The sequence below is a fragment of the Lithobates pipiens genome, unplaced genomic scaffold, assembly GCF_037356315.1.
Source record: "Lithobates pipiens isolate NorthernLeopardFrog02 unplaced genomic scaffold, aLitPip1_a1.2 Scaffold_30, whole genome shotgun sequence".
NCBI lineage: Eukaryota > Metazoa > Chordata > Amphibia > Anura > Ranidae > Lithobates > Lithobates pipiens.
This window is the reverse complement of record NW_027507791.1, coordinates 163,600,133-163,627,292: the sequence shown is the minus strand read 5'-3', so window position 1 is coordinate 163,627,292 and position 27,160 is coordinate 163,600,133. Positions and strand designations below refer to the sequence as shown.

The following is a 27,160-nucleotide window of genomic DNA, read 5'->3' as shown; positions in this document are numbered from 1 at the left end:
TGGGAGATGGTGTTGGAATACCAGGTGCCGTATTCTTCTTTTTATGTTGTTGACATTGACCTGTTTTTTTTCTCGCTTGTATCTCAAGGTGACTATCTTGGCATTTGTCAAGAGGGTTGAGAGTGCCCAAAGAGATTGCCTGGGGCACATAACCCTGAAAGCGCCCGATCTCCTCTGATCTCGGAGGCTAAACAGGGTTGGGCCTTGCTAGTACCTGGATTGGAGACCACCTGGGAATACTAGGTGCTGTAGGCTTCTTTTTATGTTGTTGGCCTTGACCTGGTTTTTTTTTTTCACTTTTTTCCCAAGGTGACCATCTTGGCGTTTGTCAAGAGGGTTGAGAGTGCTGGAAGAGATCACCTATGGCCCCATCACCCTGAAAGCGCCCAATCTCGTCTGATCTCGGAAGCTAAACAGTGTCGGGACTGGTTAGAACCTGGATGGGAGACCGCCTGGGAATACCAGGTGCCATAGGCTTCTTTTTATGTTGTTGGCTTTGACCTGTTTTTTTCGCTTGTTTCTCAAGGCGACCATCTTGGTGTTTGTCAAGAGGGTTGGGTGTGTCTTGAAGAGAACGCTTACGGCCACTTGACCCTGAACGCACCCGATCTCGTTTGATTTCAGAGGCTAAGCAGAGTCAGGCCTAGTTAGTACCTGAATGGGAGACTGTCTGGGAAGACCAGGTGCCATAGAAGGATCTGGCCTGGTTAGTGTCTTGATTGGGAGATCGCCTGGGAATACCAGATGCCGTAGGCTTCTTTTTATGTTGTTGGCTTTGACCTGTTTTTTTTAGCTTGTTTCCCAAGGTGACCATCTTGGCCTTTGTCAAGAGGCTTCAGAGTGCCCAAAGAGAGTGGCTACGGCCAAATCACCCTGAGAGAGCCCAATCTCATCTGATCTCGGAGGCTAAGCAGCGATGGGCCTGGTTAGTACCTGGATGGGAGACAGTCTGGGAATACCAGGTGCTGTATGCTTCTCATTATGTTGTCGGCTTTGACCTGTTTTTTTTCCCTTGTTTCCCAAGGTGACCATCTTGGCATTTGTCAAGAGGGTTGAGAGTGCACAAAGAAATTGGCTACGGGCTCAACACCCTGAAAGCGCCCAATTTCGTCTGGTCTCCGAGGCTAAGCAGGGTTGGGCCTGGTTAGTACCTGGATGGGAGACAGCTTGGGTTTTCCAGATGCCGCAGGCTTCTTTTTATGTTCTTGGCTTTGACCTGTTGTTTTCGCTTGTTTCTCAAGACGACCATCTTGGCGTTTGTACGTGGATGCCCTGGAGGTATTTTTTTTGAAAACTGACATTTTATTGAAATTTCAAGTGAAACAAAGAAATCAAAGAAGGAACAATAAGGCACAGGCAATAAAAGTAAGCGGTCACAGACCACAGTAAGCAAAGGCAAAGAATACAACATTGCATCAACTCATGCATTACAGTACAATGACACTCAGTTACCGGGAGAGTTAGATTCCTGCAGCCTGCTACCGGTCAATTTAACAAACCTTTCTGTGACCAAAAAAGAAAAAGGAAGGGAACATAAAGAGAAAGAAGGAAAATAGGAAAGGTGAACAAGAACACGAAGAATCGTGCGAACAGGAAAAAGGAAAAAAGAATAAAAAGGAGAACAGAGCATTCCCAATAAAGAGCACAGGATGATGCATAGTACAGTAATAATCACAACATCAGATTGTCAGTTAAACCAGCATCCCGAGTAGGGGTAAGAGTAGGTAGCGGTTCGTAAAGTTTATGACCCCTGAGATCCTAATAAACTACTATAGAGTAAAAGGGCCGCAATAGCGGGTCTCCTGTGACAGGTCACTTCAACATATAGCAATAGGAGCATCCGAGAAGGGAAAAGCTAAGTCAGGAAGAGAAGAGAAAGAATAGAAATAGGGTGCAAAAGGGTTAAGGCAGCCTCCCGCCCCCAGAGCCCAGGGCTGTCCCAAAAAAACAGCCACCTCAGGCAGCAGTAACCCCATGAGAAAAAAAAAAAAAAAACATGCATCAGTAGGCTGGGGGAGTCTCGAATAGGACCCAAGGCCCCCAGATTCCGTCTTGCTTATCAAGGGTGTCATTCAGGGAGGCCGTCAGGTATTCCATCCTCTTAACATCTCTGATCCTGGCGTGGAGCTCAGATAAGGAGGGGGGGTCCGTCTGCTTCCATTTTAGGGCCACCAGGCAGCGGGCTGCGGTTAATACATGCGACAATAGTTTCTGTGACCTTTTAGTGAAGGAGACGGGTGGCAGACCCAACAGATAAATTTTGGGATCTAAGGGCACCTCAGCGCCGAAGATAGATCGGAGCAAGGACTGCACCATCAGCCAGTATGGGTGAAGTAGGGGGCACGTCCAATAGATATGGAATAACGTTCCCCTATCTTTATGGCAGCGCCAGCACCGGGAGTCAGTCAGTGGGTATATGGAGTGGAGCAGGTCCGGGGTCTGATACCAGTGGAATAGGATCTTGTATTGGTTCTCCTTGTAGAGTGTACAAATGGAGCTTCTGGAAGCCTGCGACCAGATACGCTGCCACGTGTTTAGGGGTATAGTTTCACCCAGGGCCTGCTCCCACTTGCCCATATAGGCATGTCTTGGCCCGTCCGGTGAGGGGGACGCAATCAGAAGCTGGTAGGTGCGGGATATCATACCCTGTGGGGAAGAGCCCTCCAAACATATTTTTTCAAATTCAGTTAAAGGGGAAAAACAAAGGTTGGCCACAAATGAATGGGCATAGTGCCGTAGTTGCAGATAACTGAAGAAGGCCTGTTTGGGTAGATTAAAGGTGTTCTGTAAGTCCTGGAAGGATTTCAAAAATCTAGTTCTGGGGTCTATCAGGTGGCCATAATGGAATAAGTCTCTGTTCATCCAAAAGTGGGACATCTGCAAGGTCAGGCTGTCTGGGATATTTGGCGTGAACAGGAATGAGGTCACCGGTGAGGAGTCAGTAGTAAGCGGATACGACAATTTCGCACGCCGCCAAAGCGTGCGCAGCAGCACCATGGGGCCCAGGAGGTGTGCCCCCCCATGTGTAATATCCGAGCTCCAAAGCATGGAGTTCGGGAGAATGGGGGCTAACCACAGCTTCTCAATCTGCGTCCAGCGATTAAAAGCGTGGAGAGTACACCAGGAGGCCACAGGACGCAACTGGGCAGCCAGGTAGTATTTGGCTATATTGGGGAATGCTAGGCCGCCCTGGGTACGGGGGGCGTACAGAACTGATTTGCTGATCCGGTGTCTCTTATAGTTCCAGAAAAAATTTAAAAGGTCACTCTGGAGTTTTTTAAAAAGTGAGGCAGGGATAGGGATGGTCAAAGTCTCAAAGAGGTACAAAAGTTTGGGTAAAACGGTCATTTTTAGTGTTGCGAGACGACCCAGCAGCAACAGCCTCAGAGATCTCCACTTGGCTAAGGATGTTTTGATAGATACAAGCAGTTGGGGAAAGTTGGCTGCATAGAGAGAGTCGTAGGAAGGCGTTAGGTGGACCCCCAGGTATTTTAGAGAGGGCGTCCTCCACGTATAATCGAATGATTGTGACAGTACCGATATAGTATAGGGGGGGATATTAAGGGGGAGGGCTTCCATTTTAGAGCCATTGATTTTGTACCCCGAAAGAGCACTATATCTATCCAGTTCGAGATGTAAGTTCGGGAGAGAGATATGGGGCTGCGTAAGAGTCAGGAGAACGTCATCAGCGAAGAGAGAGATCTTGAAATCGCGAATACGTACCGGAATCCCATGGATGTTCGGGTTTTGTCTGATGTGGGCCACCAGGGGTTCAATACACAGAGCATAGAGGAGGGGGGAGAGCGGGCAGCCCTGCCGGGTCCCGTTAGAGATCCGGAAGGCCGATGATGTGGCAAATTGGGTGCGTACACTGGCCGAGGGGGATGAGTACAAGTGCAGAATGGCTCTGAGGAAGGGGCCCTCTATGCCCACCCGTCGGAGCGTTGCGAACAAGAAAGGCCAGCTCAGCCTATCGAAGGCCTTTTCCGCATCCAAACTGAGCAGTAAAGCCTGCATCTTGGCCTTGTTCGCAACATCCACTAGATCGATGACCCTCCTTGTGTTATCCCCAGCTTGGCGAAGGGGAACAAAGCCCACTTGATCCCTGTGTATGAGGGACGGGAGAAGAGTATTTAATCTGCCCGCTAGCGTATTTATAAATATGTTTAGATCAGTATTGAGGAGTGCTATCGATCTGTAATTAGACGGGAGGGTGTGGTCCTTGCCCACCTTAGGAATGAGCGTAAGATAGGAGGCCTGCATGTCCCTTGGGACTGGTGTGGATGAGAGGAACGAGTTGAACAAGGTCGTCATATGGGGCAGTAAATGTGGGAGAAAAGTCTTGTAGTACCGGTACGGAAAGCCGTCCGGGCCCGGGGCTTTGTCATTGGGTAGAGATTTCACCACGTCCCCGATCTCCTCTGCCGTGATTGGGGAGTTAAGGGTCTCAAGAGCCACAGGGGTGAGGACAGGGAGGTCACAGTCTCTCAGGTAGGAGTCGATATCGCGGGAAAGATCAGATGAGGGAGGGGTATGTGGGACACTCGGGTCGTTGTAGAGAACGGAGTAATAGTCATGAAATATTTGGGCGATGTTAGCGGGATGGGACTGGAGGATGCCTTTGGCGTCTTTAAGGAGGGCAGGCGACGAAGTCGCCGCCCGCTCGCGAAGTTGTCGGGCTAAGAGTGTGTGCGGCTTGTTGGCCTTGTCATAATACGTTTGCCGAAGCCGAAGGAGGGCCTTCTCCACCTTACCGATGTCTATGTCCTTCAGCCCAGCCCGAACGCTGATAAGCTCCCTAAGAGTGGCCAGTGATGGGGAGGTGAGCAGCCTCGCTTCCAGACTCGAGAGTCTATCCAGGAGCGCTCTACGGGCGGCATTGGCGTTTCTCTTCAAGGCGGAGGAGAGGGATATGCACTGGCCCCGAAGGACTGCCTTGTGGGCCTCCCAGAGAGAAGAAGTGGAAACCCCAGAGGAGCCATTCTCAGCAAAATATAATTCCAATGTTCGCTCCAGTTCCACTCTGGTCGGGCCGTATTTAAGCAAGAAGTCATTCAAGCGCCAGTTACATGTACGAAAAGTGCCCGGGGAGAGTGCAAGGGAGAGTTTGATGGGAGCATGGTCCGACCATGAAATGGCTTGAATGTGTGAGTCCGTACAGGCCCTCAAGGTTGGGGCATTAACAAAGAAATAGTCCAGTCGCGAATGGGACTTATGGGGGTGGGAATAGAAGGTGAATTGTTTCGCTGATGGATACCTGGTGCGCCAGGTGTCAAAGAGGGCGTGTTTCCTGGTCAGTTGGCGAAAAAGGGTAGAGCTTCTAGCAACATTCCGGGGTGGATTCCCGCCTCCCAGGGAGTGTTTGTCTAGACCGGGGGAGTAAGCCATGTTGAAGTCCCCTCCAATAATCAGATACTGGTGGGGCGCTTCAAACAGCCGTTTGTACACCTTAGTCAGAAAAGGGATCTGGTTAACATTCGGAGCGTAGACGTTACAAAGCGTGACATCCGCGCCGTTCCAAACGCCTCTAAGGATAAGGTAGTGCCCGAGCGGGTCCGAGATTAGGGATTGCAACCGGAAGGGGGTGCCCTGTTTAAAGAGAATGGCCACCCCCGCCCGCTTGCGAGGATTAGAGGCCAGGTATATTTGCGGGTAAGACTTGAGGGCAAAAGCCATTGTGCCCGTCTTGGCCAGATGCGTCTCTTGAAGAAAAATAATGTCAGCTGCAGAGCGCTTAAACTCTCGCAGCGCCAGGCTCCGTTTAACATTGGAATTTAGGCCCTTCACATTAAGTGATAGTATGTCAATCATGGTGGGTGCGTTGCGGGGGGAGGAGGTAGCTTACCAGACGGACTCAGGGAGGTCCAAGCGCTCCCAGGGGCCGACGAATGCACCCTCGGCACAAGCAGAGGTTGAAGAGATGCGGTCTTGGAATTGGAACCTGAGCTCCAGAGGCAGGAGGCGTCCGTTTGGGGGGGGGGGGGGCGAAAAGAGTAAGAAGAGGAGAGGAGGGAGAAGAGAAAGAAAGGAGGCACAAAAAGAAAAACATTAACAACATCACAATATCAATAATACCAATGCAATATAACCCGCCTGATCTCCGGAGGGCCCCCCCCAACAGGAGGGGCGAAAAAGTCCCCACGAAAGAGACCAGAGCGGGGAACCGTCCGGAGAGCCCCCGGGGGGGGAGGAAGGTAGACTCAGGGCGGAGGCGATCCGCTCCAAGGCCTGCCTGCATCACAAGCCTATCTATAAAAACAACACAAAGAAAGGGGTAGAAACCCGCACATATCATATGGGGAGTCTGCATCCAGAGCCAGGGTTGGGCTCGGAAAGAGCTAGAGTAGAAAAACAAAAACTGAGGAACCTGTAGGAAGAAAAACAACAAGAGTAAAATCCAGCATAAGATGAAACCAGCCGACGAGACCATGAACCCGGGGGGGGGGGGAAGGGTGGGCGACAAAGGGAGGAGGAGGGCGGGAGAGAGAAAACAAACAAAAAAAAAAGGATGGGGGAACCGTAGGGTGGGAGAAAGGGGAAGAGAAGAGGGGTGGGGAAGGGTAGGCAGGGGGGGGGGGAGAAAGCAGCCAGCCCACCAGTCCCATGCTAGATATAGTCCATAGCGGGTCGTCTCCCCAGGAAAGTCTCAGCAGCAAAGTCCAAGCTGTAGGGTGGAGGGAGGGCAGCAAACACTGGCAAAGGGGCCATGAAACAAAGTGCATGAACTGGGCCCGAAATAAACAAGCTGACTCATATAGAGGGGGCTCCCGGATGGGCAGGAAGTCATCTCTGGGTGTTCAATGGAGGGAGAGTGCCCGCTGGGGGGGGGCCCCTCGGGCGTCTTCTCCCCGGCACCTGGATCCAGGGTTCCGGACGAGGAGGGGGGGCAGGCAGAGGATCCCAGCCTGGAGTAGGCGGAACTGGGATATCCAGGGCTTTGCAGAAGGACTGGAGGTCTTCAGGGTATCGCAATGTGGTAGATCGGCCGTCCCGCTTTGCAGTAAGGCTAAAGGGGAAGCCCCAGTGGTACCGGAAATCACGTTCTCTCAGGGAGGTAAGGAGCGGTTGCAGGGATCGTCGCTGCTGAAGGGTTAGCCAGGACAAGTCCGGGAAAAGTTGGAGAGGGGCTCCATCAAAGTCAATGGTGCGCATGTTGCGGGCTTTCCTCATAATATCCTCCTTGAGGGTGTAGTTGTGGACCCTGCAGATCACATCCCTTGGTCTAGTCCCGGGGCCGCGAGGGCGAAGGGCCCGATGGGCATGATCCAGTTTAACTTTAAAATGTTCCGGGCGGCCCAGAATATTGTTAAAGATAGCTTGCAGGGTCACGGGGAGGTCCTCATCCTGGGTGGCCTCCGGGAGGCCTCGGATCCTAATGTTGTTTCGCCTGCCCCGGTTATCGAGGTCTTCAAGGTGGCGTTGGAAGTCCCTGAGGGTGGCGGCCTGTGCGGTCAGGCGCTCGTGTATTTGCGAGATTTCGGTCTTGGTATCATCCACCTCCTCTTCCAAAGATGTGACTTTAGCGGATAGGTGGTGGAGGTCAGTACGGAGGATACTAATCTCGGATCTGCAGATCTCGCGGACTTCTTGGATAAGCATACGGAAGTCCTGTTTCGTCGGCATGCAACGAACATAATCTCGCCAAGATGAGCACGCCTCGAGTTCAGGATCAGAGTCCAGTACAGCCTGAGGGTTGGAATCCCGGATGAGAGCCGGGGGGATAGGTGGGAGGGGGTGACCAGCCTGGGGCGCACGGGAGGGGGTGCCAGCTGGATGCATGGCTCCCTTGGAGGTACCCTGAGCTCCAGTAGGTAAGAGAGAGGTCTCCAGAGGCTCCGTGGACTGTGGAGCCGAGGGATGGACCAGGGCCTGTGAATAAGCTCTCCTGGAGGGGGAAGGAGGGGGGGGAGGCCTGTCCCTCCCAGCCAGAGGCCTTTGTGGCAGAGAGGAGGGATCCCAATCAGGGATGGATGAGTCCCAGGAGGGAGAGGGGGAGGACGGCTTACCCCCAGGCGTCTGGAGGGGTGACAGGGAGTCCATCGGGGGGGGGGGAACGGCTGTGACAAACCCCCCACCCCACATCCAGCAACAGTGGCAGAGAATCCATCCGGGGGGCCGGGGGGGAGAGCGAGGCATGTCCTGCAGTAAAATCCCTGTGTGGGGCATACCTGTGGCCCGATGCATCCCGCGGTGGAGGCGAGGAGACGTCCGCCGGGCGGTCCCGTGGTGGCGATGGTGACGGCGGCGCCATGTTGGCCGCATGGGAGCTTGCCGGCGGGTCGGAGTTAAAATACTCCGTGATAAGCGGCGGCGGAGCGGAGGAGACCCTGGCGGAGTGTCCCCGGGATCCCGCTGACTTGTCCTTGCGGGGTTTGCCCATAGTGAGAGGTAGGAGCTGTGTTAGTCCGCGATGTGCAGGCAGGCCTTGCGGGAGCTTTAGGAGAACACGTCCGCTCCGGAGGCCATCCAAGCCACGCCCCCCCTGGAGGTATTTTACTGGTACTCGAGACTACATTCGGGAGGTGAGCAGCTCCTCTGTCCCAGAAAACGACTGAACATCTAACGTTTACCTACGTAGGCCATGTCTGCCCAGAGTGGCATTCTCCCCCTCCCTTTTTGTCTTTATTTTTAATTTTTTTCCCCAAAGCCACCCCCCCTCCTCTCTCTCCATCTTTGCACTCTCTTCTCCCCCCGCCCTCGCTTTTCACTATGCCTTGTCTACTTACTAGCCTTCAGGACCCAGAAGAACCCCAGGGTTCTGGACACGACCGGCTCATTTTTTACTCTGGTTCACATAGGTCATGATAAGCTGGCTCGCTGTGGTCCCAGTTGTTCTCCATGATTACATTTGTCCGAACGGAGCTGCACTAGTTATACTGTACTACATGTCGGAGGTGGGGTTTCTCTCTTTTCTGCATGAAACTGTAGGACTCCCCTCTGAGAATCCAGAGTTATTTGGCTGCCTATTTTTGTTACCATGTAATTGTGACCCTGGGTCATGCTGTATGGTTGACTGTTATATTTATGTTGTTCTACTTATACTTAATAAAAGAATTTAAAAAAAAATAAGTCAATGCCAACAACTTAAAACTAAAGCCTATGGCATCGAGAAATCCCAGGCGGTCTCCCATCCAGGTGCTAACCAGGTCCCAACCCTGCTTAGCCTCTGAGATCAAATGAGATTGGGCTCTTTCAGGGTGATGCAGCCATAGTAGATTTTTTCAGGCACGCTCAACCCTCTTGACAAACGCCAAGATGGTCACCTTGGGAAACAAACAAAAAAAACAAGTCAACGCCAACAACATAAAATGAAGCCTGCGGCATCAGGAAAACCCAGGCGGTCTCCCATCCAGGTACAAACCAGGCCCAACCCTGCTTAGCCTCTGAAACCAAACGGGATTGGGCGCTTTCAGGGTGTTGTGCCCGTAGGCAATTTCTTTGTGCACTCTCAACCCTCTTGACAAATGCCAAGATGGTCACCTTGGGAAACAAGGGAAAAAAAAACAGGTCAACACCGACAACATAATGAGAAGCCTGGTATTCCCAGGCTGTCTCCCATCCAGGTACTAACCAGGCCCATCGCTGCTTAGCCTCCGAGATCAGATGAGATTGGGCTCTTTCAGGGTGATTTGGCCGTAGCCACTCTCTTTGGGCACTCTGAAGCCTCTTGACAAAGGCCACCTTGGTAAACAAGCTAAAAAAAACAGGTCAAAGCCAACAACATAAAAAGAATCCTACGGCATCCAGTATTCCTAGGCGATCTCCCACTCAAGACACTAACCAGGCCAGATCCTTCTATAGTACCTGGTCTTCCCAGGCAGTCTCCCATCCAGGTACTAACTAGGCCTGACGCTGCTTAGCCTCTGAAATCAGACGAGATCGGGTGCTTTCAGGGTGATGTGGCCGTAAGCGTTCTCTTCAAGACACGCCCAACCCTCTTGACAAACGCCAAGATGGTCGCCTTGAGAAACAAGGGAAAAAAACAGGTCAAAACCAACAACATAAAAAGAAGCCTATGGCACCTGGTATTCCCAGGCGGTCTCCCATCAAGGTACTAACCAGGCCCGACGCTGTTTAGCCTCCGAGATCAGACGAGATTGGGCCCTTTCAGGGTGATGGGGCCGTAGGTGATCTCTTCGGGCACTCTCAACCCTCTTGACAAACGCTAAGATGGTCACCTTGGGAAACAAGTGAAAAACAAAACAGGTCAAGACCAACAACATAAAAAGAAAAAAACCTGGTATTCACAGATGGTCTCCCATACAGGTATAAACCAGGCCGTACAAGCTAGGCCTCCGAGATCAGATTAGATTGTGCGCCATAGGTGTTCTATTTAGACACTCTCAGCCCCCTTGACAAATGCCAAGATGGTCTTCTTGGGAAACAAGTGAAAAAAAACAGGTCAACGCCAACATTATAGACCCTGGTGATCTCCCATCTGACCCCGACCCTGCTTAGCCTCTGAGATCGGGCGCTTTCAGGGTGATGTGACCTTAGGCGAACGCTTCGGGACATACTCAAAACTCTTGACTGATGCTAAAATGGTCACCTTGGGAAACAAGCGAAAGAAAAACAGGTCAAAGCCAACAATATAAAAAGATTCCTACAGCACCTGTAATTAGGTACTATCCAGGCCGGACCCTGCTTAGCCTCTGAGATCAGATGAGATCGGGCGCTTTCAGGGTGATGTGGCCGTAGGAGATTTCTTTGGGCTCTCTCAGCCCTCTTGACAAACGCCAACATGGTCATCTTGGGAAACAAGCGAAAAAAAACAAGTCATTGCCAACATTGGAGGCTAAGCAGGTTTGGGCAATCAGTTTCCTTGCCTGAAATAGGCATCTCAGAACTGCCATCTGGCTGCTTCCCGGGTTTCCAACTCCTTCAACTAATCCCATACTTCGCCTCCATCCTGGTGGAGGTTCCAAACACCCGATCAATGGTTCCTGTCACCTCCGTCCAGTAGCGGATCAACTTCGGGCATCTCCAAAACATGTGCATCATGTCTCCCCCCATGTTCCCACACCGGGGGCAACTTGCGTCCGGACGTTCGGCCAAATTGAAAAAGTTTACGAGGAGCATAATAGGTTCTATATAATAAGAACAGATGTGACATCCTCTGTGAGGAGAGCCACAATTCACCACAGGAAGGATTCATGTGGCCAATTATAGCTCAGGGGGGTTTAGTACACACCCCACACTATATAAGGCCACCAGCATGTCGGCCTTGTATAGTGTGTTGCAGTGGTCAGGGAAAGAGGACGATAGGCAGGGACAGTGTCTTTACTGCTTGGGAACCTAGCACTGTTACAGTGGGTGTTATGTGCCTCCTGCACAGTACACACCTGAAGCTACCCTTTATTACTGGTGTTCAATTTCTGCAATACATGCATCTGCAGTGCAGAAGTTAGAGTGGGTGTTGTGTGTTCTGTTTTTTTAATACAGGAACCTAGCACTGTTACAGTGCTAGGGTGTACAGAGAAGCTGGTATATATAGAAGACTACAGCATACAGAAGAAAGGCTAGTGAATACAGAATACAGACTCGTGTATGTAGATAGGCTTGAGTATAGAAGCAAACAGTGAGGCTGGGGTACACAGAGAGGCTAGTTTAAAGAGAGGCTAGTATATACAAAGATGTTAGTGTATATAGAGAGGTTAGTGTATAGAGAGAGTCGAGTGTATAAAGAAAGGACAGTGCATATAGAGAAGCTAGTGTATACAGAAGACAGGCTTGGGTGTACATCAAAGTTGACAGTGTATACAGAAGACTGGGTAGTGTATACAGAGAGTCTAGTGGGTACAGAAGACAGGCTGGTGTATTCTAGCTAGTTTTTACAGTCTAGTGTATACAGAAGACAGGCTGTGGTATACAGAGGGTTTAGTGTATTCAGAGAGTCTAGTGTATACAGTTGGCGAGTGTATACATAAGACTGGCTAGTTTACACAGTGTTTACAGAGATGCAAGGGTGTACAGAGAAGCTAGTATATATAGAAGACTACAGAATACAGAAGAAAGGCTAGTGAATACAGAATATAGACTCGTGTATGCAGATAGGCTTGAGTATACAGAGATGCTAGAGTAAACAGTGAGGCTGGGGTACACAGAGAGGCTAGTTTAAAGAGAGGCTAGTACAAAGATGTTAGTGTATATAGAGAGGTTAGTGTATAGAGAGAGTCGAGTGTATACAGATAGGACAGTGCATATAGAGAGACTAGTGTATACAGAAGACAGGCTTGGGTGTACAGAGAGGCTAGTATATATAGAAGACTACAGCATACAGAAGAAAGGCTAGTTAATACAGAATAAAGGCTGGCTTCTACGGAGAGGCTAGTGTATGCAGAACACTATCTAGGGTGTACAGAGAGGATAGATTATACAGAGAGGCTAGTGCATAGAGTGAAGCTATTGTATATAGAAGCCTGGTTAGTGTATACAGAGAAGCTAGTGTGTACAGAAGAAAGGCTAGACAGGCTATAAAGAGAGACAAGTGTTTACAGAAGACAGTAGACAGGCTAGTGTATTCAGAACATAGGCTAGTGTATATCGAAGACAGGCTATTGTATGCAGAAGACCAGCCAGTGTGAACTATCTCAAAATACGGTTAAATCTATTCACTGCGATGTGTTCTACCGCTAATTTTTTATGGTAATGCAAAATGTTCACAAAACCATCCATTTGCTACCAGACATGCTGCACATACTAAGAGTAATGTAACTATCGCTCGCTAACGATGTAAACAGTTTTATTGCTTTTCTGACATTAACCGAGTATCTCTGACATTAACTGAGTATCTCTCTGCACTATGATCGTAATAATAATAATAATAATAATAATAGGATTGTGTAATGCAAAGATCAACTAGTCTAATATAAGCTTTCTCATTGGTACCGGCATATCCATTAAATTTAGAATAACGCAACTATTTCTCGGCCATTTTCAAGCTAAGCTTTCAATCTCTTACCGTTGTACAGCGATACTTCCTCCCTGCAATATTAAGCCATTTAAATTTCCTATTGGTCGCCTATATTATACAAATCTCTGAAAAGCATATATGTATAGAATAAAACTAGTCTTACATCTTAATAAAACAGTTTTATTGCTCAACCAGTATCAGCTGTCATGACATAAGCAAATAAACGTTTCCACTGTTTGACTCTATTTTCTGTATTACTTCTTTTTCTCCACCTTAACTGTCACAGTTAAAACACAGTGACAAAACATTTCTTTTTACCGCAGCAAAATGTGAGAAAAGCAGTGTAAGCCGTCTTTCTGCCATATGCTTCAGAAAATTAATGTACCGCTTTTAAATCCATATCAATTCCATATAACCGTGAACCGTCTTACAATTTTAACATTTGCAGATAGCAATTACTGATATTACATCATGACTATACCAGTGGAAAAGGACCGCGTAATGGAACTGTGAAATTAATCATTATCTCAGAGTTAACTTAGCTGATAAATTTACGATTTACTCACGATTTACTCAACGTTTTAAACTTAGATTTTTTCAACCTAAGTCTAATTTAATCTTAAGTAATTTATACTATATTCTACTGTACTCTTAAATTATGTACTGTTGTTCTGTATGTTAGCCGTGCTCATATTTCGTTTTATGTTGCAACCATCAAATCTCATTGCTATTTCGACCTTCTGCCTTAATGAGGATATTACTTTGCAACTATCCCTTGATCCCTTTTGTGTATTCACTTTATCTCGACCTATATATACTGCCTCAATATTTTCCTCATTTGTTTTGCTATACTTATTATTATAACATAATGAATGGGACGATTTACACGTTGGAGTTTTCAAGCTACGTAAATTTACTCTTAAATAATGTAGCTCACACTTTGCTGTGTATAGCCGCGTTAACTTGTACTTTAACATGTAAATAACCAATGGGGATTGACATTTCATGTCTATCTCACATCTCTAATGCAATTTGTCTACTTACCATGTCATACTCTGACAGTTATTATACTTTCTCATCCTTAAAGACACGTAAGGATCCTGATAAACGATAGAAACCTGGTCACGTCCTTGCTGATATTTCATGATTACAGCAATCATCTCATCTAATTGCTATTCCAACATTCTGCCTTGGTATTACTTTGCAACGCTCTCTTGGACAATGTAAAGGTAAGCTAGATATTTTGTGCATTTCCACTTAAACTCGACTTGTATATACTGTCTCAATATTATCCGTTCTAATTTTGCTAAATTAGATTGTAGAGTTTGCTATGTCTAAATCCAGGTTACCTACTCACCTTTATTACGTATACTGCTAATTTTAGGATAATACAAAACCATCTTATTGCTTCTTTACACGCTGCACATATTAAGAGTAATGCAATGCTACCGAGAACAGTTTAATTGCTCTTCTCACATTTAGCTTGTATCTCTCTGCTATAGGAAACTGAATTTGTACTACAACGATCACTCAGTGCTACCGGGATAACTTTTACTTTTAGAGTAATGAAATGATTTCTCAGTCATTTTGAAGCTACCGATTGCTTCCGATCTCTTTTCAACTGAAATACTTCATCTCTGCTATTGTAGAATATTTTGCTGCTTAGCTCACACTTTGCTGTACGTAGCCGTGTTAACAGTATTAATACCTGTAAGTAACCGATGGGGATTGACATTTCATCTCTAATTCATATTCACATTTCTAATGCAGTTTGTCTTTTTGCCATGTTATCCTCTGCCAGTTATTACCCTTACTCATCCTTATGCTATATTTGGGGTATATTCACTAAAAACCTACCCACGTCGTTGCTGTTATTTCGTATATTTCCAATATTTCTCAATATTAATCTTTGTTATTTTACTATATTTATTATTAGAATAAACAGATTACTATCTCTAAATCCTGGTGAACCAACTCACGCAAAATCTTATTTCTACCTTACACGCAGCACATTTTAAGATATTAACATTTAGCCGGTATCTCTCTGCAATAGTAAACGAAATGTGTAGATCACTCATCTAATATCGTCTTCTCTGTGCTACCGGAACAACTTTTAAATTTAGAGTAATGCAACGATTTCTCAGTTTTATGAAGCTACTGCAACTAACGCTTTGGATCTCTTTCCTGTTAAATTACGCTCTGCAATATTAAGCCATGTAAATTGTCCTATTGGTCTGCTAACAATGCTATGTAAAATGATACAAATCTTTAAAAAGCAATATCGGCTCACTGCAATACTTACACTCTGCATAATAAATACGAATAATGCGAATAATGCTAATAATAAATTCGTCTAAAACTCGGCTATAAGTAGAGAATAAATATATCTGACATTAAAATAAACCATGTACTGCCAAACCAATAACGGCCAATTACTTAACGTCTATGACTTAACAAAATAAACTTAGCACTTTTTTGCTCTAATTTGTATATTTGTAGTTCTCCACATTAACTGTCACATTGATAACTGACAACACACCACTTTTTAACAGCACCAAAATATGAAAAAAGCACTGTAACTCTTTACATGTTTCTGAAGTAGTTGCATTAGCAAAAAATAAAGTCCTGTCTTCTTTACACGCTAGCCTTTCTGTATACATTAATCTCTCTGTGTACACCAGCCAGTCTATATAGACGAGCCTCTCTGTCTACTGCATACACGTGCCCGTAATCTATATACACTAGTCTGCCTTCTTTTTACAATAGTCTCGGTGTCCCAGCCTCTCGGCATACACTAACCTCACTGAATTCCCCAGACTATCTTCTGTATACACAAGCCTATCTGTAAAAAATAGCCTTCCTTTTGTACTCATTCGCCTCTCTGTATAAACTAGCCGGTCTGCTGCATACTCTAGCCTCTCTGTGTAACACAGTCTCTCTCTGGATTCCCTAGCCTCCATCTCTGCATACCCAGGACCTTCCTCTGTATAATCTAGCCTATATGTATACACTAGCCTGTCTTTTGTACAAATTAGCCTCTCGGCAGCCGGTCTTCTGTATACACGAGCCTCACTGTCTACTCTTGGTTGTCTTTTGTATACACTAGCATCTCTTTATGCATTATCTCTCTGTATACCCAAGCCTCTCTGTATACACTAGTCCGCCTGTAGACACTAGCAAGTCTGCATACACTAGCCTCTCTGTGTAACCCAGCCTCTCTCTTTGTATACCCTAGCCTGCATCTCTGCATACCCAGGACGTTCTTCTCTATAATCTAGCCTATTTGTATACACTAGCCTGTCTTTTGTACACATTAGCCTCTCTGTATAAACTAGCCGTTCCTCTGTATACACTAGTCCATCTGTATACACTAGCAAGTATGCGTACTCTAGCCTCTCTCTCTGTATACCTTAGCCTCCATCTCTGCATACCCAGGACGTTCTTCTGTATAATCTAGCCTATCTGTATACACTAGCCTATCTGTATACACTAGCCTGTCTTTTGTACACATTAGCCTCTCTGTATAATCTAACCGGTCTTCTGTATACACTAGCAAGTATGCATACTCTAGCCTCTCTCTCTGTGTACCCTAGCCTCCAACTCTGCATACCCAGGACGTTCTTCTGTATAATCTAGCCTATCTGTATACACTAGCCTGTCTTTTGTACACATTAGCCTCTCTGTATAAACTAGCCGGTCCTCTGTATACACTAGTCCGTCTGTATACACTAGCAAGTCTGTGTAACCAAGCCTCTCTCTCTGCATACCCTAGCCTCCATCTCTTGCATAACCAGGACCTTCTTCTGTATAATCTAGCCTATCTGTATACACTAGCCTGTCTTTTGTACACATTAGCCTCTCTGTATAAACTAGCCGGTCTACTGTATACACTAGTCCATCTGTATACACTAGCAAGTCTGCATACTCCTGCCTCTCTGTGTAACCCAGCCTCTCTCTCTCTCTGTATACTCTAGCCTCCATCTCTACATAAGAATAAAGGTAGTAGGTTGCGCTATGGAACTTATGTAAAAAATATAGGGTAGATAAAAAATATATAAAAAATATAGGGGAAGGAAAAAATAGGTAAGAGCTGCCTCTATTACTATCCACCTGGTGGGGTGGAGAATGTTAGATGGGGGGTACTATGAATAGATTTGGCGCTATACCTATATATGAAAATATATGTTGCCAAAAACTTAATAGTGTACTAAATTAAAAGTGTTATATCAACCTGGTGTGTAAGTGCCAATGTGCAATAAATAATTCTAGTATTGAAATAAAAATATAAATATATAAACTATAAGCGAAAAAGTTCAAAATGTGTGTGTATGGAATATTTGTCGCGTTGGTAAGTATTTGCCAGCGTGCTGGCTATAAAATATAAGATTAGCTTGGGTGCAATAGAAAACCTGAAATAGTGATCACTTCTTAAACTCTAGAACATATAAATACCTTAAACTTGTGAACTGCTTAATATATTAGTGATCAATTAGATAAAAATTATACAAATAAAATATGAACCACAAAAAAATAACCCAGTAATTGGATTTAGAGTGCACAGATGTGACAATAAGGTCTATGCATGCAGTAATAAAATGTACAATAAATATGTGATAGATATCAGTACATCAAGTGAAACATGCCAAATATTGGGACTGAAAAAATAAAAATAAAAATTGTTTTTCAAAAATAAAAATGAAAATAAAAATAAAAATAAAAATAAAATAAAAAATAAATAAAAATAAAAATAAAAATTAAATATTTGTCCCAGAAAATGTATACAAAGAAAAAGTCTAAAAATATAAAAGATAAAAAGTAAACATGCAAGAAGTCTCTAGTGCAGTGCAATTAATGGGGGATTTCCCGTGGGTAAAGGAAGGGATGTGATGGATCCAAACTATTCTTCATGCATTGTGGACACTTCTAGGTTGTACTCTCACCAGAAAAATAACCCCGTCCGGGCCACGCCTATCGAATACACACTTCCATTACAGACGGCGGGGAAGCCGAACGGAACGCTCCCAGCAGCTTCCATACCTTTCACATTGCATCCTTTATACTGTATCCATTTATGCCATTACTTCTACCAAAAGTGTGAGTAGTTTTAAGTATCTTCTTAAATAAATTGATTTATACGGTATCACACTATGGATGGTCCTCTCTTTTAATATATATATACTGTGGCACACTCCACCTGGAAATAACGAGGGATCCTCAGCAGCCCATTTGAAGCAAGCCAGAGAGCGACACAGTAGCTCATACTGTGGAGGCTGATCCACCCCGGACGGGGTTATTTTTCTGGTGAGAGTACAACCTAGAAGTGTCCACAATGCATGAAGAATAGTTTGGATCCATCACATCCCTTCCTTTACCCACGGGAAATCCCCCATTAATTGCACTGCACTAGAGACTTCTTGCTTGTTTACTTTTTATCTTTTATATTTTTAGACTTTTTCTTTGTATACATTTTCTGGGACAAATATTTAATTTTTATTTTTATTTTTATTTATTTTTTATTTTATTTTTATTTTTATTTTTATTTTCATTTTTATTTTTGAAAAACAATTTTTATTTTTATTTTTTCAGTCCCAATATTTGGCATGTTTCACTTGATGTACTGATATCTATCACATATTTATTGTACATTTTATTACTGCATGCATAGACCTTATTGTCACATCTGTGCACTCTAAATCCAATTACTGGGTTATTTTTTTGTGGTTCATATTTTATTTGTATAATTTTTATCTAATTGATCACTAATATATTAAGCAGTTCACAAGTTTAAGGTATTTATATGTTCTAGAGTTTAAGAAGTGATCACTATTTCAGGTTTTCTATTGCACCCAAGCTAATCTTATATTTTATAGCCAGCACGCTGGCAAATACTTACCAACGCGACAAATATTCCATACACACACATTTTGAACTTTTTCGCTTATAGTTTATATATTTATATTTTTATTTCAATACTAGAATTATTTATTGCACATTGGCACTTACACACCAGGTTGATATAACACTTTTAATTTAGTACACTATTAAGTTTTTGGCAACATATATTTTCATATATAAGTATAGCGCCAAATCTATTCATAGTACCCCCCATCTATCCATCTCTACATACCCAGGACGTTCTTCTGTATAATCTAGCCTATCTGTATAAACTAGCCTGTCTTTTGTACACATTAGCCTCTCTGTATAAACTATCCGGTCTTCTGTATACACTAGTCCGTCTGTATACACTAGCAAGTATGCATACTGTAGCCTCTCTCTCTGTATACCCTAGCCTCCATCTCTGCATACCCAGAACGTTCTTCTGTATAAACTAACCTATCTGTATACACTAGTGTATACAGAGGACCGACTAATGTGTACAAAAGACAGGCTACTGTATACAGATAGGCTAGATTATACAGAAGAACGTCCTGGGTATGCAGAGCGCTCAGCTTCAAGGTATGGCCAACGTGAGTAATATGAGGGACACTCCTCACCCCCGCCCCCACCTACCAGATCTGACTTTCATCCCCTTGCCCTCTCTGCCCGGTCATCTGGTGGCAGTTTTATGCACTCCCTGGCCCCCACCCATTCATAATCCTTACTGACCTTTCCTTCCGCTGCTCACAGGAACACACTGGATGACTTGTCTAATTAACCAACTTGTACAAGACACCGCTATCCTCCTGTCTGACACCGGTCCCCCTTGGAGGCTTTACCCCTCACTGTTTGGGTGGTCCCTGCCTCCCCCTGCATGCTCCACATATACCCCGACGACATTGTCGGAGGGGCACCACTTTACAGGACACGGGGCTGTCATGCCGGTGGCATCTCCCATTGGAGGAAGGGATGATGGCCCCAACCCCTTGGCAGCAGGTTCTTTCATGTACAGACCAGGGCGGCTCATCTTCCCTTCTGGAGTCTTGACCTTAGAGGGGGGAGTTGCACTTTGGGGGGTCTGAGTGATACCTAGTGCGCTGTACTGGAAGGGCTTGACATTCCCGCATATGTGTCCCCTCCCCCTGGTTGCGCCCCTCGTCCCCCCCCTCTGGCCCCCACCTACTCTTTGCCGACATTGCCTTCTGCAGCTTTCGGGGACCCTGGATGACTTATTTATTGAGCCTATTGGTACGAGACACTGCTTCCCTCCAGTGTGACTCTTGACCCCCCTGGAGGATTTACCCCTTACTGTTTGGGCGGTCCCAGCCTCCCTCGGGATGCTCTACACAGCCCCCGATGGCGACGCAGGAGAGACACTAATTGGCGGGCCCCAGGACTGCTGCTCGGGTGAAGTCTCCCGTTGGATGGAGGGATAGTGGCCACAGCCCCTTGGCTGCCGGATTTTCCATGCACCGACCAGGGCTGCTCCTCTTTCATCTTGATGCGGTGACCATGGAGGGGAGGAGTTGAAATGTATGGGGTCCGGGTGGTTGCTGGTGGGAGTGCGCTAAAGGACTTGACATTTCCGCATGTTTGTCCCCTCTCCCCTGTCTCCCCCCTCCCTTCCCCCCCTTCCCACCCTTCCCTTCCCTCCTTTCCCTCCCCCTTTCCCCCTTCCACCCCCCTTTTCCCCCCTTCCCTGCCCCTTTTCCCCCCGGGGCGTGGACGGGGGAGAGGGGGTAATGAGAGGACAATCTGCCAAAGGGAGAAATGCATTTGTTTGGGGACTGCATGTACTTTTGGGGTATGGGACGGGGGGTGGTGGATCCCATTCTGTGATGCCTTTTCTGTTGTGACGGGCTCCCTCATGCATGCCTATGTTTAGGGCGAGCTGAGGAGACCCCTCAGTGCTGACAGTTATATGCTCTACCTCTGTTTTGATTATACTATTGTTTTTTGGTTCTATGATGTTACTGATTGTCTTTTATTTGCATACCGGTATCAGACGTGATATTTACGACTGCCGGGACTGGGGGGACTAGGATTCGGGGGCTCCCTTTCCGACCTGTCTACCCACCAACCCAAGTAGGACAGCGCTTTAAACCCAGTGTACATCTCTTAAGCGCTATAGCATAATTGTGCTGTTTTAGTATACCCTTCCTGTACTGTTGAGTGCGGACAACCCTTAATTTCCCTCTCCCCCTGGGGTTGAGGTGCCCGGCCTCTTTTTCCCCTTACCTTTCCTTCCATTTGCCCTTCCTTTCTCCCCCTTAGTTCCCGCCATCCATTACCTACCCAAAACCTACCTTGGTTCAACTTTCTTTGCTTTTCTCTGACGTCCCCCTCCCCGAGGAGCGATGGCAGACTCAGTCAAGGTCACCTCTCTAAACGTTAAGGGACTGAACTCCCCTGAAAAACGGTAGATCCTCCTGTGAGGACTGAAAACTTCCTGTACTGATGTGGCCTTTATACAAGAAACACATTTTAAAAATACTAGCTTCCCCTTTCTATGGTCGAGATCCTTCCCTAAGGTCTACCACTCTACTAACCCCTCCTCTAAGACCAAGGGAGTCTCCATTCTGATCTCTAGCAGGCTCCCCTGGGTTCTCCAGGATTCTCTGGTGGACCCTGGGGACCGATATCTTTTTCTTAGGGGCCACATTTGCCAGTGTGTACGCTCCCAATGATCACCAAGACACGTTCCTCAGAACTACCCTGCACAGATTATGTGACTTTCAGGAGGGCCAGTTGATATTAGGTGGGGACTTTAATGTCCCCTTTCGCCATTGGTTGACACTTCTGCCTCTTGCTCCTCGCTCCTCATCTCCTCTGGAAAGCGGATTACTAAGTGTTTACTGAATGACCAATTAGTTGATGTCTGGCGTCTGCAACACTCTGGGGAAAGGGACTACTCTTTTTGCTCTTCCCCTCACAAATCATACTTGAGGATAGACTTCTTCTTCATTCCACATGATCAACTGCAATTGGTGAGCTCTTCCTCCATCGGCCATATTACTTGGTCCGACCACGCTCCTGTAGCCCTTACCTACACCCTCTCTAGGAACCCCTCACCTAGGTCTCTATTCTGGCACCTTAATGAGAGCCTCCTCCAGATCCTGGAAGTTTTAGCAGATGTGACCAGGGAATTGGACCTTTATTTCCAAGAAAATGAAACGCAGGACTGCGACCCGGGGACAATTTGGGAGGCTCACAAGTCAGTACTCCGCAGGGTACTTATCAGGCACGGGGCGCGCATCAAACGATCATGGAAGGAACAGCTTGCTAATCTGTTTCGTGAACTTGCCTCTGTGGAAGCGAAACATAAACATGCCCCCTCACGGACCTTAGAGATTGAATTGGGGACACTCCGTACCCAGATTGCTGACCTACTCCATTATAAAGCGAAAGCGGCACTCCAGTTTTGTCATAAACTGACGTAGGAGTCAGGGGACAAATGCGGAAAAATCTTAGCCAGGTCGGTAAAGGAGTTGAAATCTGCCTCTTACATACCACAGTTGATAGATGAGAATGGCCAGAGGGCCTCTACCCCAACCCAAATAGCCGAAGTCTTTGAAAAATGTTACTCTGATCTCTACAACCTGCCCGATTCAGGGTCTAGACAGGACAATATAGACAGATATGTAACCGGTTCTGGTCTACCAACCCTCTCATCAGAATCACGGGAGTACTTGGAGGACCCGATCACACTGGAAGAAGTCCAGACGGCCTTTGGACCTCCGAAGGTGGGTAAGGCTCCGGGCCCTGACGGATATACCGCACAATACTATAAGACCTTCCTCCCTATTCTCGGCCCGCGCTTGATGGTCACCTTGGTAAACAAACAAAAAAAAAAAACAGGTCAAGGCCAACAACATAAAAAGAAGCCTACAGCACCTAGTATTCCCAGGTGGTCTCCAATCCAGGTACTAGCAAGGCCCGACCCTGTTTAGCCTCTGAGATCAGAGGAGATCGGGCGCTTTCAGGCTTATGTGCCCATAGGCAATCTCTTTGGGCACTCTCAAACCTCTTGACAAATGCTAAGATAGTCACCTTGGGAAACAAGTGAAAAAAAAAACAGGTCAATGTCAACAACATAAAAAGAAGATTACGGCACCTGGTATTCCAAAGCCATCTCCCATCCAGGGACTAACTAGGCCCAACCCTTCTTAGCCTCAGAGATGAGAAGAGATAGGGCTCTTTCAGAGTGATGCTGCTGTAAGCGAACTCTTTGGGCACTCTCAACCCTCTTGACAAATACCAAGATGGTCACCTTGGGAAACATGCGAAAAAAAAATAAAAAATCAACGCCAACAACATAAAAAGAAGCCTACAATAACTGGTATTCCCAGGTGGTCTCCCATCCAGGTACTAAGCAGGCCTGACTCTTCTTAGCCTCCAAGATCAGACGAGATTGGGTGCTTTCAGAGTGATGTGGCCATAGGCAATCTCTTCAGGCACTCTCAACCCTCTTGACAAACGCCAAGATGGTCACCTTGGGAAACATGCAAAAAAAAATAAGTTAATGCCAAGAACTTAACTTTTTTTTTTTTCATATCTCATCTGTTCTGATAACGTAACATAGTCCCACCTCCCTCAGCCCATACCCCCCTAACCCAAATGTCCCCCCCCACCTCCCGCCTTTAGGACCCCACCCTCCCCCCCCACCTAGTAAACCATCTTTTAAACTTATCAATTAACCGTGTTTGTACCCATTTAAGTCTATGCCCTTAATCCTTCTGAGATACTCCATCTCCTTTTAAATTCTTGCCAGCTTATCCATTTCTCGAGCGTGTGTTTATTGCTCCTCCCCTCCAAACTGTCACCTAGACATTCCATCTTATATATCTCATCTACGGCGTCCACCCACTCCCATATTAAAGGCACCTCCGGCTCCTGCCATTTTTTTGGAATTAGTTTTTTCCCTGCATTTAATAGATGTGGGGTTAAGGACTCCTTGTACTGTTTTACTCTACTCCCTATACCATGGAACAGAACTACCCAGGGGTCCGCGATCACCACAGATCTGGCTATGACTTTAATATGTGATAGGATCTGGTTCCAATAGATCTTAATCTTCGGGCACCCCCACCATAGGTGAGCCATAGTACCTGTTTCCCCACATCCACGTCAACATTCCCCTGATGTATCCGGTTGAAATTTGCTATTTCTATCTGGGGTATAGTACCATCTCGACAGGCATTTGTAACTCATCTCTGCGGTTTTAGAATCTACGGCTGCGCTATGGACCAGTTTAAATATTTTGCCTAACGTTACATTGTCTTTTTGTGTACCTAATTCCCTTTCCCATCTCTTTACGAATGGAGGCACTCCCAACTGCCCCACCGAGTTAAGTTAGCCCTTTGTATGTTACAATCGATATTAACTTTTCATATTACGGGTTATATATATCATATTTTCAAAACCGAGAAAACAGAAAACAAGGAAAAGAAGAAGAGGAATCCCTGTTCGTTTTTGTTAGGACCAGCCAGGGTAATATCCGATGTAGCCTGTCCGTGTTTTTTTCTAGGCTCCTCGTTCGATGTAGAAAAATCTCATATACATATATATGTAAAAGTATAACAGCTGAGCCCAAATAGCTTATCTTATTTGCAGTTGGTACTTATACAGGGTTAATGCAGGGTTGTTGCAGGATATATCGCACTAGATTACACTGTGCTTTGTAAATAGAAAGCAAATCTGTGGATGGCAATCGTTAACAGAGAGAGAATTTCACCACTTCATGCCTCTAGAGCCTGGAAGTTATTAAGCCCGTGTCACATCACTGGCAGTATGAAACTGATATAAAACTAATCTCAGATGACAATAGCCTATTATCAGAGCATTACACTTGCAGGAACCAACATATCCCCATGCCCAGCTGTAGGACCGTCAGACAAATGGATTCTATCACTCTATTAGATAACTATACCGTCCTTTTTTGTCCTCTCAGGCGCCTAGTTGCTCTCAGATCTTGTGTAGGCTCGTGTGGGCTCACAGGGGTTCCTGTCCGGTCTCTTTACCACTGCAGAGGGAGGGTATAGGAGGAGGGTTAAGGATCAGCTGGCTGGTGGCGCTCTACTCGTTCACTCTGTTGTCGGGGGAGACACGGGGATGCGGCTCCGTTTAGCGGCGTGCTGTAGCGGGGAGGGGCTCACGTCCGCTCTGGTCGGAGCCGCTCGCTTCCCTTGGCCAGGTCACGTCCTCCATCCCCAGCCTCTCGCACGCCGCTTGTTAGCGCAGGTTGGCCCCTCCTCTCAGGCGCACGCAGCGTCCTCACGTCCTGTGCCTGCCCATCGCCGATGCAGGAAGAGAGTGTTTTGTGACTAGCCTGTCTTTTGTACACATTAGCCTCTCTGTATAAACTAGCCGGTCCTCTGTATACACTAGTCCGTCTGTATACACTAGCAAGTCTGTGTAACACAGTCTCTCTCTGTATACCCTAGCCTCCCTCTCTGCATACATAGGACGTTCTTCTGTATAATCTAGCCTATCTATATACACTAGCCTGTGTTTTGTACACTTTAGCCTCTCTGTATAAACTAGCCGGTCTTCTGCATACACGAGTCTCTCTGTATACCCTTGGATGTCTTTTGTATACACTAGCTACTCTTTATACATTAGCTCTCTGTATACTCAAGCCTCTCTGTATATACTAGTCCGTCTGTATACACGAGCAAGTCTGCATACACCAGCCTCTCTGTGTAACCCAGCCTCTCTCTCTGTATACCCTAGCCTCCATCTCTGCATACCCAAGATGTTCTTCTCTATAATCTAGCCTATTTGTATACACTAGCCTGTCTTTTGCACACATTAGCCTCTCTATATAAACTAGCCGGTCTTCTGTATACACTAGTCCGTCTGTATACACTAGCAAGTATGCATACTCTAGCCTCTCTCTCTGTATACCCTAGCCTCCATCTCTGCATACCCAGGACATTCTTCTGTATAATCTAGCCTATCTGTACTAGTGTATACAGATGGACTAGTGTATACAGAGGACCGGCTAGTTGATACAGACAGGCTAATGTGAGCTTTAATCTCATCTTGATATGACCACAAAGCTGTACACTTGCTATTCTCCTCAGACTTCTTACCATTGGCTCTGATATCCATGCAATATGATCGTTTGTTTGTAACTATTTGTATCACACATTCTGTGAAGTTGCCTTTGCATTGTATGTTGCACACTACTAAAAAAAAAAAAAAAAAAAAAGAAGCCTATGGCACCTGGTATTCCCAGGCGGTCTCCCATCCAGGTACTAACCAGGCCCGACACTGTTTAGCCTCCGAGATCAGACGAGATTGGGTGCTTTCAGGGTGATGGGGCCGTAGGTGATCTCTTCGGGCACTCTCAACCCTCTTGACAAACGCCAAGATGGTCACCTTGGGAAACAAGTGAAAAAAAAAACAGGTCAATGAAAATAAAAAGAAAATAAAAAGAAGCCTACAGCACCTAGTATTCCCAGGTGGTCTCCAATCCAGGTACTAGCAAGGCCCAACCCTGTTTAGCTTCTGAGATCAGAGGAGATCGGGCGCTTTCAGGGTTATGTGCCCATAGGCAATCTCTTTGGGCATTCTCAACCCTCTTGACAAATGCCAAGATAGTCACCTTGAGATACAAGCGAAAAAAAACAGGTCAATGTCAACAACATAAAAGAAGCCTACAATAACTGGTATTCCCAGGTGGTCTCCCATCCAGGTACTAACCAGGCCCGACTCTTCTTAGCCTCCAAGATCAGACGAGATTGGGTGCTTTCAGAGTGATGTGGCCATAGGCAATCTCTTCAGGCACTCTCAACCCTCTTGACAAACACCAAGATGGTCACTTTGGGAAACAAGCGGAAAAAAAAAGCAGGTCAACGCCAACAACATATAAAGAAGTCTATGACACCTGGTATTCCCAGGCAGTCTCCCATCCAGGTACTAACAAGGCCCGACTCTTCTTAGCCGACAACATCAAACGAGATTGAGTGCTTTCAGGGTGATATGCCCGTACGCAATCTCTTCAGGCACTTTCAACCCTCTTGACAAACGCCAAGATGGTCACCTTGGGAAACAAGCAAAAAAAATAAGTCAATGCTAAGAACTTAACAAAAAAGCCTATGGCATCGAGAAATCCCAGGCAGTCTCTCATACAGGTACTAACCAGGTCCCAACCCTGCTTAGCCTCTGAGACCAAATGAGATTGGGCTCTTTCAGGGTGATGCGGCCATAGTAGATTTTTTCAGGCACGCTCAACCCTCTTGACAAATGCCAAGATGGTTACCTTGGGAAACAAACAAAAAAAACAAGTCAACGCTAACAACATTAAGAGAAGCCTACAGCACCTAGTATTCCCAGGCGGTCTCCCATCCAGGTATTAACAAGGTG

At 46.2% G+C, this 27,160-nt stretch overlaps 8 pseudogenes; 3 read left to right on the top strand and 5 right to left on the bottom strand.

Moving 5' to 3' along the window:
* Positions 1-137: 137 nt before the first annotated feature.
* On the top strand, positions 138-255 carry LOC143949866 (5S ribosomal RNA; annotated as a pseudogene).
* Positions 256-358: 103 nt separating this feature from the next.
* Positions 359-477, top strand: LOC143948915 (5S ribosomal RNA; annotated as a pseudogene).
* Positions 478-855: 378 nt separating this feature from the next.
* LOC143949396 (5S ribosomal RNA) lies at positions 856-974 on the top strand (annotated as a pseudogene).
* A 9,036-nt stretch (positions 975-10,010) lies between these two features.
* LOC143948780 (5S ribosomal RNA) lies at positions 10,011-10,129 on the bottom strand (annotated as a pseudogene).
* Positions 10,130-23,114: 12,985 nt separating this feature from the next.
* LOC143948430 (5S ribosomal RNA) lies at positions 23,115-23,233 on the bottom strand (annotated as a pseudogene).
* Positions 23,234-26,005: 2,772 nt separating this feature from the next.
* On the bottom strand, positions 26,006-26,124 carry LOC143946592 (5S ribosomal RNA; annotated as a pseudogene).
* Positions 26,125-26,231: 107 nt separating this feature from the next.
* Positions 26,232-26,350, bottom strand: LOC143948735 (5S ribosomal RNA; annotated as a pseudogene).
* Positions 26,351-26,448: 98 nt separating this feature from the next.
* Positions 26,449-26,567, bottom strand: LOC143946069 (5S ribosomal RNA; annotated as a pseudogene).
* Positions 26,568-27,160: the final 593 nt, after the last annotated feature.